Source organism: Callorhinchus milii, unplaced genomic scaffold (genome assembly GCF_018977255.1).
Source record: "Callorhinchus milii isolate IMCB2004 unplaced genomic scaffold, IMCB_Cmil_1.0 Scaffold86, whole genome shotgun sequence".
NCBI classification, from domain to species: domain Eukaryota; kingdom Metazoa; phylum Chordata; class Chondrichthyes; order Chimaeriformes; family Callorhinchidae; genus Callorhinchus; species Callorhinchus milii.
Genome location: NW_024704827.1, coordinates 119,201 through 131,994, shown reverse-complemented (window position 1 = coordinate 131,994; position 12,794 = coordinate 119,201). Strand labels below are relative to the sequence as shown.

Sequence of the window (12,794 nt, the reverse complement as noted above, 5' to 3'; positions counted from 1 at the left end):
TGCAGAGATTCTGGAGAAATACATTGTCACAACACATGTCACTTAATAAAAAATCTTATTAAGGTCTTGGAGTTGTCTCGACAATGTGATAACAAACTATCCCACTATACGAAATGCAAGGAATCAAATCAAATGACAAATTTAATCAGGCAAATAGTAATAAAGGATTCAGGAGCTGGCACGATTTTCTGCAAATTAGTTTTTTCGTAGTTTGTCAGTTGTCGTGGCCGAGCGGTTAAGGCGATGGACTAGAAATCCATTGGGAAATTTCCCACGTAGGTTCGAATCCTGCCGACTACGACGATTACTCCCTTTTATTATAATTGTGCCGCTGTTTCTAGAAATGTTTCCAAATTTATAATAATTGTGAATTGCGGAAACCTGTGAAAGAGACGTACTGGAGAGAAGCCGAATGCAAAGTTTGCCTCACTGAACGTTTTACTTCATAATATTGCAAGTAATTGTTATTTTATGTCATTACATCAGATGGGGAAAGTTGACGTTGAACCGTTTTCACACCTTATTGACATTTCGTGTTCTGAATCATTTTTACCCTCAGTTACTTATAGAACTCATCAGCGTTTCAAAATAAAACAAGGACACGGTTCTGGAAGTTAAAGAGCGCAGCTGAGATTGAATAGCTATGAGCTTTCTTTACTGTTCAAAGCAATACAGAAATATAAAAGTGTAATTATTTTCAAAATAATTTCAACCTTTTTGTTTTAAACTGAGAAAATACAGCTGTGATATGATTTCGCGTTTCTTTGGTAAAACTTTAATCGAGAAGATGAGACGCTCTACTTCATTGGTTGCCTTGTTAACGTGAACCAAGACATTGACCGCGATATGATTTGAACACGCAGCCTCTTATCTGGAATCAGACGCGCTGCTGATGCGCCACGAAGGCGAGAGATTAATATACAGAAAAGGCTGCTTTGCAGATCAGGAAAAAAAAGGAACACCACAAGATTTGTTAAAAAAAAACTGATTGAGAAATCTCCCAATTAATAAAACTAAATGGTTACATTGGAGATGCAGTGACGAAGCCCTGGCCTCATACTTGCTGATAACAGCCACTTGCATTTATTTTTCTTTCATCACTAGGAAACAATGGAGGAAAAATCATGGCTCAATCCTATGATCAATTTTCTGTGAATGTAGCTTCTTACGCTTCCGTGATGTGGCAGAGATATGTATGGTTGGAGCGCTTCAATTGCAAATTTAAGAAGGATGTTAAGGCATGGGAAAGGGTGCAGAGGAGATTTACGAAGATAGTAGCAGGAATGGGTGACCTTGATCATGAGGAAAGGCTGGAGAGACTAGGATTATTCTCATTTGGAGCAGAGAAGGCTACGAGGAGGTCTTCAAAATCATAACGGGATTTGACAGGTTAGAAAAGGAAAAACTGTTTCCACTGTTGGGTGTGTAGGTGTCTCGAGATCACAGATCTAAAGTAGTCTCTAAAAGAAGCAGATGGGAGGTGAGAAGAATTTTTTNCACGCAGCGAGTTGTTCAAATCTGGAAGGCATTCCCTGAAAGGGCGGTCGAGGCCGATTCGATAACTAATTTTAAAAACGCAGTGGATGGTTATTTGAGGAGCAGGGGTTTGCAGGTTTATGGGGAAAGGGCAAAAATTTTCAATTTTTACTAACCGGATATTTCCTTAATGGCAAGTATTTCGCATTGTTGTAATCCTTGCATTTCGTATAGCACCATATCACCTCTTCATGACATAATGCGGACACAGTATATACTGTTATGTTAATTGGCTGAATGTTATGTGGGCGAAAGGCAGCAACAAATTGTACTGAGCTGTGTCCCACACAAAGTCATGGATTCAGCGACACATTAATTATGATTATTATTTAATAGTGACAATAAGACTTTTATCATAATATAGCTACTGCAGTGGACATGTCAAACAGGTTCACGGAGCTGAGGAGGTTATCAAACCCACCTGAATCCTAACTGGATCCTGAGTAACATTTGGAAGCGAATCCAAGAATCTGCCACCTGCATTACCGAAAACGCAAGAATGCTTGACACGGTCGGAAACCTCAATAGCAATGTAGACTCAACCAGAAAAATTGTAAGCTAAATGATGGAATGAAAGTTTTTCATGATTTCATCGAAATGCGGTGATTTACTTTTCATATACACTAAACTTGTAATTGGTAGCAAACGGAATTGCAATGTACATCACCCTGTGAATCATGCCATCAAGAACCAGCACTCTGATGTTCCGGTAATCAGGAAGGCACCGCTGGGATTTGAACACAGGATCTCCTGTTTACGAGACAGGCGCTTTGCCAGCTATGCCACAGCGTCGTTGTTTCACATCGTTTCGTCTCGTTTAACTTCCAGATCAATGTGAATTTGGCTCATCGGTTTCGTTTCTGACTTCCCGTCAATGTCAATGGGTTGTCCATTTGCCCGTCATCTTCTGTTTCCTGGCTTCTTTTCTCGGCCTTCGCATTTCAGCTGCTGCCCCTGAGCCAAGGTGCCACTCTGTACATATACTGCACCTGTTCCTGGCCACTGTCCTGCATTATTCCTGCTGGGTACTTCTCAATGCCCTTCCAGACTTCTCACAATTGTGGGTCTCCCAACAGCCTTCCTCCTGGTAACCGAAAACAACAAATATTTAATTTGTGCAGCCCCATTCAATGTAGGAAAGAAGTCACACGGCGCCGAATCCACCTTCGGGATCATGGTGTTACATCCTGGCAGTTGTTCAACAGGAGCCGCCCTGCTGTCCTCATCCCCATTTCCACCTCAATTGTACCGTGAAAAGACCACAGAACCAAACATCTCTTCACTCATCCACATCCTCACCATTGCTTTTACTCCCCCTATCCCCTCCCCTGCAAACACTGCAGATATATGTCTCCTTCACATAACCTTACAAAATATTTGCTCCCTCTCTAACAAAGCGCTCAGCATCGCGGCCAAATCAGTTCAGTGACTTGACCTTGCTCCGCTCATACTTTCATCCCACGCTCGATTTATATTGATCTGGAAAGAAGGCAGCTTGAATACTGCTTTCGGTTCTGGTCACCGGGATATCATTTGACTGCCGAGCGCTCAGGTTGTGTTGTTTGTATGTTGTTATGGATCGATGGTAGAATGCATGGATTGACAAATAAATGGATAGACAGATGGACGTGTTGACCTTTGATGATCAGGTGGATTGACAGTTTAGCTGATGCATGTTTGGATCAAGCAAAGGAAGAATTTGAAATATAGAAGCGCTGGAAATATGTTTTTGTTTATGATTGCAGCTTTGCATATCAATACGTCATCTGGTCAGTGATCAGATGAAGCAAAGTATTTTTGTAAGATTCACTTGAAAATCTTAAACTCCAAATGCAATTGAAACTTTCCGCTGCTCAAGAAGCTCATGGGTCCAAATTGCCATCATTGGTTAACAGCACTGAGCGTGTTCAAGTTTCCCAAATGTTCCTTTAGCGCCGCTAATTGGTTAAGTAGAGCATGAGCTGCACTGTGGGTAAAATATACTGATTCCTTAATAACGTGTATCACCGGATTGCGTGTTGCTCAGAAAAGCAAATCATTTGACATTTGGTTGTACAACCTTGGTCTCTTGAGTATTCAAAACAAAATTCTCAGGGATGATGACACAGATTTGAAATGGAATTGCGAATCGACTTCCACAAATTATTGATGGTTTAATTGTTACGTTTGATTTATTTAGGAATATATGGGGCTGGGGCTTTGTGTTTGAATTGCAAGGGCGAGTACTGTGTTAGATTCCTGGCAGGTTAAAATGTTGGACAAGTTTCCTTTCTCTGCAAGCCTCCACCTCCTCGCTCCATCCCTTCCCTCCCCTCACCCTGACCATTTCCCCCTGCTCGGGTCCTGAATCAACTGTCCAGCGCCTTGGGACGGTCTCCCGACGTGAAAGGCGCTCTATAAATGGAATCTGGTTGTTGTTGTTACACAGTAAAAAATAGGAACTCGGTTGATAATCGATTGACGGCTCGCTTACCTGATGTAACAATACCTTCAACAATAATAATACAACCATTAATAATAATGAGTTGGAAAGTTCAATCCCCGGCTTCTAGTGGGACACTGCTGTGTGCAATGTCTACCTTTACAATCAAATAGGAACTCGGGTTGAAATTTCATTGGAAGAACGGCAACAGGGCATCACACTTCGAATACTTCAATGCAGCTTCAGCCGTCCATAGACTATGACATCTCCCGGTCCTTCCTTGTGGATTTTGAAACAAGTTAATAATTCCAGCAAATGAACAAGGATGATATTGAAAACGTAATAATAAAAATCATCATTGCATTTGATAAAGCGACTTATGACATCGTTCATGTGTCTCAAAGCACTTCACAAAACAACACATTGGAAAGTGTAGCGACTGTATATTTTGTGGGTGAAACGTGGCAGCCAATTGCGCACAGCAGTGTCCCATAAACAGTCGTGCATTCAGTGAACACATTATTATTATTTTTTAGGAGGGATTATGACTCCGAAAAGGGGTCAGATAATCGACTAACAAGCAATTTCCTTGTTACTACGAGGCAAGCAGAGGCGTGTGAAGTAAGGAAACTTGCCTCATGTTTTGCCCAGCCGGGAATCGAACCCAGGTCCGCGCTGGCGATGAAACTGCACTGACCACCATGCCCGGCACATATATCAACCAATTATTTCACACGAACGGCAATGAAGTGTATTACTAATTTGATTTCGGAAATTATCCTTCAGGGAGAAAAGGAAAACTCTTCTTTTTCAAAATTCCCGGAAAGATCAGATGTGACCTCGTTTCCAAAATATCATCTGAAAGACAACATCTCTGATAATGTAGCTCTGCCCAACGTCTCAGTGACAGACTGTATGGACACACAATATGGAGATTCAGCTGACGATGTTATGGCCTGTCAGTTTTCAGACATTTGCCGAAATCCAAACTAAACATAGTTCCACATATAGACGGCAGATAACCGTTGAGTCCTGAGGCTCAGTGGTTAGAGCCTCACCAACTCCGCGCTGATCAAGAACACTGCAATCCGTGTCCTCTCCCGCACTAGGCTCCGTGACCCTATCAGGTCCATTCTTGCCCAACTCCACTGGCTTCCCATCACACAGAGGATACAGTTCAGCATCCTGGTCGTCACTTTCAAAACCCTCTATGGTCTTGCTCCCCACTGCGATACTAACACCCTAACATTTTGCTCACTCCCTCCGCTCAGTGGGCTTCGCGTTACTTGACGTTTCGCGCTGCGCTCGCCGCACTGTTTATTAAATAAGAATAATAAATTGGTCCCTTCCAACCACGACTGTTTGTGCGACACTGCTGATCGCAGTTGGCTGCTGCGCCTCGCCCACAAAACATAAAGTCAATTTACTTCACGGTATATTCTTTGAAGCGTTTTGAGAAGCCTCTGGGATGAGGTATGGCGTTATATCATACGCAAGGATTATTATTGTGATCTCCAATCCTGGCAGGTGAAGGAGGGAAAAGACCCAGAAAATCAAAGAGGATGATCTACAAAATGACAGATTCATGCCAAATTTGTCAACTTATTATCCTTCACTTGTCAGACACACCTTACAGTTTGACCACATGAGATTATTGCAGCATAATTTAATATTGACCAAAGCTTACATTTTGTTCAACGTCTTATCAGGTCGGAACATTTAAAAATGCTTTAGGATTTTCGCATTTAGCGACCGCGTTAGAGTAATAGTAATCCTTGCATTTAATATAGCGGTTAATTATGTATTCGAGACGTACGACAGTTTTTCGCATAATATACTGCAAAGTGAATTGACTGCATATTGTTTTGTGCGGAAGCAACTTTCAACTGGGCCAAGCAGTGTCCCATAAACAGTGGTAGATTAACTGAACTTTTTAAAAGGAAATATTACATCGGGAATATTGATCCGACGATAGTCTAACCACAACCGTTTCCCTAATTACGGCAAAGTAAACAGATGTGTGGAGCTAGAATACTCGCACAACGTTTCGTCCTGCATAGAAACGAACCCATGTCTCTCGCTTCCGAGGCGGATGTTTTAACAACTGAGATATAGGACTCCACGAAAACATATTGCCAAGAATTTCACATTGAAATCAGATCAGTTCTAAGGATTTCACTTACATTCCCCATCGCTACCACCACTAAGTATTCAGTGCTGGCAACTGAGCGAGGCAACACAACTCCAGCGAAACAACAATTAACGGAATGTGCAGCGAGTCAGCGAGTTATATATTAAATAATAATAATATGTTGCTTGAATTTTATAGAGTGACATATCACGTTTTTGAAAGATGTCAAAATGCTTCACAAAATATATTGTAAAGTGTAGCTTTACTGTGTATTTTGTGGGCGAAACGCAGAGCACATCAATGTCCCAAAAAAGAGTCATGGATTGAGAAACCAATATTTTGAGGCATTATTACCCTGGAAGGGGATCCTCCAATTGACAAACAATTGGACACCCACTTACTAAGAGGTGAGCTGAGATTTCTGGAGAATGCAAACTTGCCTAATCATTGCCCATAGCCGTCCGGGAATCGAACCCGTGCCCTCTCGCTTAGGAAGCGTGTGCTCCTCGCCATGCTTAGAGACTCACGTACAATATCTTACCAGGAACGCCAACTATTGCAAGAATCGGGTAGTAAATGGCTTCCACATCATACATGGTTAAGTGTTCCATGTTTTCAACTGCTCGGCCTTTGTGGGTTCCTTCTTGAGGGGCTCGAATGAATAGACAGGAAAGTCAGCCTCACAGAAGACTTTTATTATTACGGCAAAGCTCCAGAGGGGAATTATCTGGTGTAACATGTGATGTCATTTTACATTCATTGAACAAACATGTCACATACACATGGGATCTCAGATAACTGGCAAAGAATATCAGTAAAAATATAAATTGATCAAGGAGATTTCTTTGTTGATTTACTAGCAAATATATTGATTGTTTTTCACCGTGATACATCAATTATCTGTATTAAGATTTTTAATCAGGAAACATTGTGTTAGAAATCAGGAGTAAAATACATTATTCACAAGACATTTTAAGCAGCACGGATCAGTGAAGTAGTTTGGTACATAGTTAATAATGATAATAAGCCTTGCATTTGTAGTAGCCTCAAAACGACTTCGAGACGTCTCACAGCTCTTTACAGAATATAATATAATAATGATCCTTGCATTTCTATACACGGCTTATCACGACTTCTAGACATCTCAAAGCGCTTCACACAATATGCTGTAAAGTGAAGTGACTGTATGTTTGTTGGTGAAACGCGGCAGGGAATTGCACACAGCAGTATCTCACAGACAGACGTGAATTGAAAATGGCCTTTTTATTAATGTTCTGTTTTGCAGGGATTATTATCAGGCATGTGGAGTAAGGAAACTTGCCCACAGTTTCGCATTGCTTGGAATTCAACCCAGGTGTCTCGCTTGCAAGGCGAGTGCACTGAGCTAGAGGACTCCAGTATCAAATGGATAGACTGAACATTTTGTGGTGAAACGCGGCAGGCAGTTGCACACAGCCGTTTTTATTTAATCAGTTGATTCGCTTTGTGAAGATTTGCTAATTTAAAACCTGAAAATGTGTTTGTTGTTCACATACGAGAGGAGTGGGTTTCGATTCCCATGAAGGGCGATCAATCAGTTCATCACTATGTAAACCGAGGCATATATGTAGATTGGAAGATCGTTTATCCGAGGTTAAAAATAAAGTTTTAAATAATATTATTTTTTTCACTCAATCCACAATTATTTGTTTGACAGTGTTGTTTGCAAATGATCCCATATTTCATCCCATAAAAAGTCAACTCAGTTCACAGTGTATTCTGTAAAGCGGTTTGCGACGTCTCGAAGACTTGACAAGGCCCTATTTCAAATGCAAACATTAGTTATATTATTATGTGGCCCATTACCTCCATATGCTCATTCCAGGGCACGCTGATGAGAGTCCAGCCAAGACTGCCTCATCAGCTGTACCTATAAGGCAAACTAGTAACTGTGGTTCAGGGACTCAGCTCGTGTTAACCCAGCAAGCCAAGGCCCGAACTGGAAGGATGGTAGGACCGTCCCAGCTGGACAAGCAGCGAGAAATCTTGCCAGACCGCGTCATCAAGTATATGGTTTAATAAGGTTAGACTCCGGAAGCAACACAAAACACACACTGGCGTCTCGAAACCTAAGATCATGTCAATGTGCGTATTAATAAAAAGATTTCATTGTCAAATACATTCAGACCCTACGCGATTTCTTTTATGGGAATATTATTTTGCTCCTGAAGCTGCTCTGTACCTCGCTCGTGTCCTATGAACTGCTCCAGCTCTGGCTCTCTGTCTGTCACAGTTATCCCCTGTATCATCCTCTTGCAATGGTCCCTGAACACCATCCTCTATACCGCGCTTAATCTTCTCTGAAAACTTGTTGTTCTCCCATCTTCAATCTACATTTCCTGCCCAGGGTTGTAGATCAGTCTATTCTCCCAGTTTTTCTCATTCCTTTCCATGCACTTCCTGTATAAGTTCCTGCAACCTGCCACATTATAAAGCTTGAATACTCAATCCTTAACCCACGATTCTCCGCTCACTTCCACATTCTTGGATCTGTCCTCTTCTGGTTTCATACATTTTTCTCTGATTCTACCTGTCCACCTGGTATCTCTCAATGTGTTTTCCGCTCGCCCTCGCACAGTGACATGTGTTGTTCCATAGAGGTCTATCCCCACTCATCTCCCATTACCCTCTGCATGCTCTGACAGCGATGTCGTTTGCAAGCATGGGGTTCACTTACATATCTGGATGATGTTATCCCATCACTTAATATGAAGAGTCAGGCTTACAAACAGCAGACACAATCGAAATACGGGCATAGTGAGTGCAACTAACGGTAAACGAGATAGGTAGCAGCTTCAGCTTTTGGAGTCCTGTAGCTTCAGCTTCAGCTTTTGGAGTCCTGTAGCTCAGTGGTTAGAGCACTCGCTTTGCAAGTGAGAGACCTGAGTTCAATTCCAGGCAGGACGAAACCTTGGGCAAGTTTCCTTGCTCCACACGCCTAATAATAATCCCTCCAAAACTAAAAACAATAATTAAATTGGTCCTTTTCAATCTACGACTGTTTGTGGGACATTGCTGTGCGCAATTGGCTGCCGCGTTCGCCCACAAATATACAGTCGATTCACTTTACAGTGTGTTCTGTGAAGCGCTTTCGGACGTCCTCCCGACGTGAAAAGCGCTATATCAAATGCAAGGATTATTACTATTATTATTATTATTCAGGGGAATACAGAGAATTGGTTCATTGGGCAGAGAAATGACAAATTAAATTTCACGCCAACGCATATGTAGTTATACCGTTTGTTTGGAAGAATAAAGCGAAAGCATACATCTTTGGTGGTAATATATTGAAGGAAACGGAAGAGCAGAGGGTCTGGGTTTGGATATTATCCAAGCATCCAATAGATTGCGAAACCAGGTGAAGAAAGGTGCAAAAAAGCTATTGAAACTCACAATTTTAAATGGTGGTAAAGAATATATATCCAAAGAGGCTAATACTCTATGAATTATTGGTTAAATCGCAGTAATAATATTGTGTCCAGTGTTGGTCACCATGTTTTAGGCAAAGAGGTTAAGGCGATAAGTAGGGGTCCAGACGAGATTCACTAGAATGATACTGGGGATGAGTGGTTTGGCCTATGAGAGTAGACTGGTGGAACTGAGACATTCTTCTTTGGATCAAAGAAGTTTGAGGTGGGACCTGACAGGTATTTCGGAAACTAAGAGGGATTTTGATCGTCTCTCACTGCACTACCTTCACTTTATCACCTCAAACGCGTTTTCCTCCCAAACCCTCCAAGTCACCTGTGGTGTACCCTTGCACTCCATTCTTGGACCATTCCTGTTCCTCATTCATGTGCTCCCTCTTGGCAGACATGATGTGATCTTCCACACGCAAGCGCATGATTCACATATCTACTTCTCCTTGGCCAAGATATCGTCCTGGCTGGAATTGAGCCAAGAATTTTATCGCTTAGGAGGAGAGTGCACTACCCTCTCAGCTACAGGAATTCACATGATGGTGGGGTTGAGGAATAGGGGTGCAGATTAAACTCTTCCAACAATAACCGTAAACACTGCGTTTCATATACTCCCTTAATAAGCACTCGAGATGTCTCGATGCACTTGATAGGGCTCCTATGGTAAAGTGTTGCTAACGTTTCTGTTTTTACGCTAAACATTTTTCTGTGTGTTAGCGTGGCTCAGTGATAGCACTCTCGAAATTTTGGTCACTGCATCCTTGACAGTTTGTGGGATAATGCTACGTGCAAATGGTTTTTGCGATTCAACCACAAAGTGTCCGTTCAATTCACTTTACTTTAAATTCTATGAAGTGAGTTTGTAAGTCTCAATCACAAGATAAGGCGTTATAATAATGCAAGGATTATTCAACTATTATATCTTCCTGGGCCAGTGCCACAATTACTGATGTAAAGCAGCTGCAATAACTTTATGTGATAAAATCCTATTTGATTTGGCCGGTTTATCAGCTTCGAGTCCTTCATGCAGGGTAGGTTTTAGGAGCACAAAATAGTGGGAGAGTTTGACCTTCAAACTATTACGGTCATTCAAGTCATCCTCAGTGGTGTAATCGCCATGCTTTTCGGCCTACCCAACGCTTCCCTGAACGAGGTGCAGATCACTTAGAACTCTGCAGCTCATGTTTTGTCACGCACCATGACCCCAGCAAATCCACCCTCGCCAGGTTTTACTTTCTTCAGAGGATCAATCTAAATTTTTTCGTGTTCACCTCGAAGCCCTAAATGGCCTTGTCCTTCCTTCCTCGCCGACCAGCTAATGCCTTATCAAACTGTCCACTCTCTCTGCTCAGCAGGCTCCGGCCTGCTGCATGTTCCCTTTATCCGTCCGGCTATACCATCGGCGGTAAATCGTTCAGTCTCTCTGCCTCCATCCTGTGGAACTCCATCCATCATTATTTTCGATTTGCTCCCTCCTTCGCCCCCTTTAAGTCACGCCTCAAGACCTGTCACTTCGGTCGTTCCTTTGGCAAGCCTCCTGCCCTCATCTCCGTCCAACTACCCTAATCCCAAAAAATACCCAGCTCGGGTCCTAATCACTCACTATTCCGTACCTCATCGTGTTGTGGAAGTCGCTTTACAAGTAATCCTGAATTGCATTAGGGAAAAGGAGGGGAAGATGACTTAAAGCTTGGATCAAAGATCTAACTCCAGCTCTGGCGCAAACCCTGGACTGCAGTTTAATATAAGTGTAAACGATTCAGTCCTTTGTAGGAGATACTAAACCGACGACCCGTAAAATAGAAAGTAAAACTTGCCAAATATACGCATTTGTTAAATTCATCTGTTTGTGGAGGTTTTCAGCTTTGAGCTGCGGCACAAACACGTGCTTTTATGCGGTGAGCCAGAGGAGGTTCAGAGAGGCACTGAGAAATTGTGTGCTTTTGCCTTTCGCTCAATTAGTAAAAGCAATATCCAGGGTAAAGCATTGAAATAAATGTGCGGTGGTCTTCCAATGTCCGTCATTGATCATCGAGCCATTGATTGTGATTCGCAAGGGTTTGCTCTGCGCTGTGAGGAATAAGGTAATGATCAAAATAATCCTTATATTTATATCGTGCCTCATCGCTTCTTCGAGAATATTCAAATTGCTTTACAGAATATATGGTAACTCGCATTGACGTTATATTTTGTGGAAGAAACACGGTAGCCGATTGTGCACAGCCGTGACCCACAAACAGTTGTGAATTGTTTGACCAACTATTATATTTTCCTTTCCTTATTGAAGGGATTAGTATCCACATGAATGTGATCTGTCAGTCTATCAAGCGATTTCTTAATTTCTGATAGGTAAATAGCAGTGTGTGCAATAAGGCAATTTAACTACTGTGTAATCTCGCCTGGGAATCGAACGCAGGTAACCTCGCTTATGAGGCGAGTGCTTCAACCACTTCCTTACAGGACTCTCCGTCACCAGCAAATCTCAGTTTAGGGGTGTGCTTGAAGGTTTCCCAGCCATGGTGAGCACAATTCGGCCAGATACTGTTGGCCAAGTAACCAGACATTTGAAAAAACTAATGCTGCTCTGTAAATCGGAATATTTGACTTTCATTAGTTTTGGGGGTCCGTTGGTGGCAGTGACACGCGCACAAATCCATTTTCATGCATAAGCGACTCTAACTCAGACTTAGAATGTTGATGTCTTCGGGTCGTCACTAAGCGCTTCGCAGAATACATTGTAAAATGATTTGACTGTATATTTTTCAGCGAAAGGTGGCAACAAATTTCACAGAGCACTGTCACACAAACAATCGCCGATTGGAAGACCAAGTTATACATATGTACATATATATATGTTTAAAATAAAATAATGTTGTCTTTAGAATTAAACAAACTGGGTCAACAATAATATGCCACAGATGTATTATGTGCTTCACTGAAACATATCAAGAAAATGTATTAAATTTCAAATAAAAAGCCATACCAGGAAAACATCAAAGGTTAAAGGGGATAACCAAAATGATCCAGAGATGGTAAAGCGAAGAAAATCCATTATTTTACTCTTCGCTATATCGTCCAGTTTTTTACTGTTGTGGTTGACGACTATTATTTATTCACTAAAATGGCCAATTATAAATTATAATTATGAAGTAAGGGTCAATAATTCTCGATATGTTTTCCAACAGACAGGATTTATGCTTAAGCTTCTGAGTTCATGTACAAATACGTGTATCTATGCAGTGACCCA

At 41.7% G+C, this 12,794-nt stretch overlaps 1 non-coding gene across 1 annotated transcript; it reads left to right on the top strand.

The window, feature by feature from the left end:
- The first annotated feature begins 217 nt into the window (after positions 1-217).
- On the top strand, positions 218-300 carry trnas-aga. Its single transcript has one exon. It is a non-coding gene; the product is annotated as a tRNA-Ser (tRNA).
- Positions 301-12,794: the final 12,494 nt, after the last annotated feature.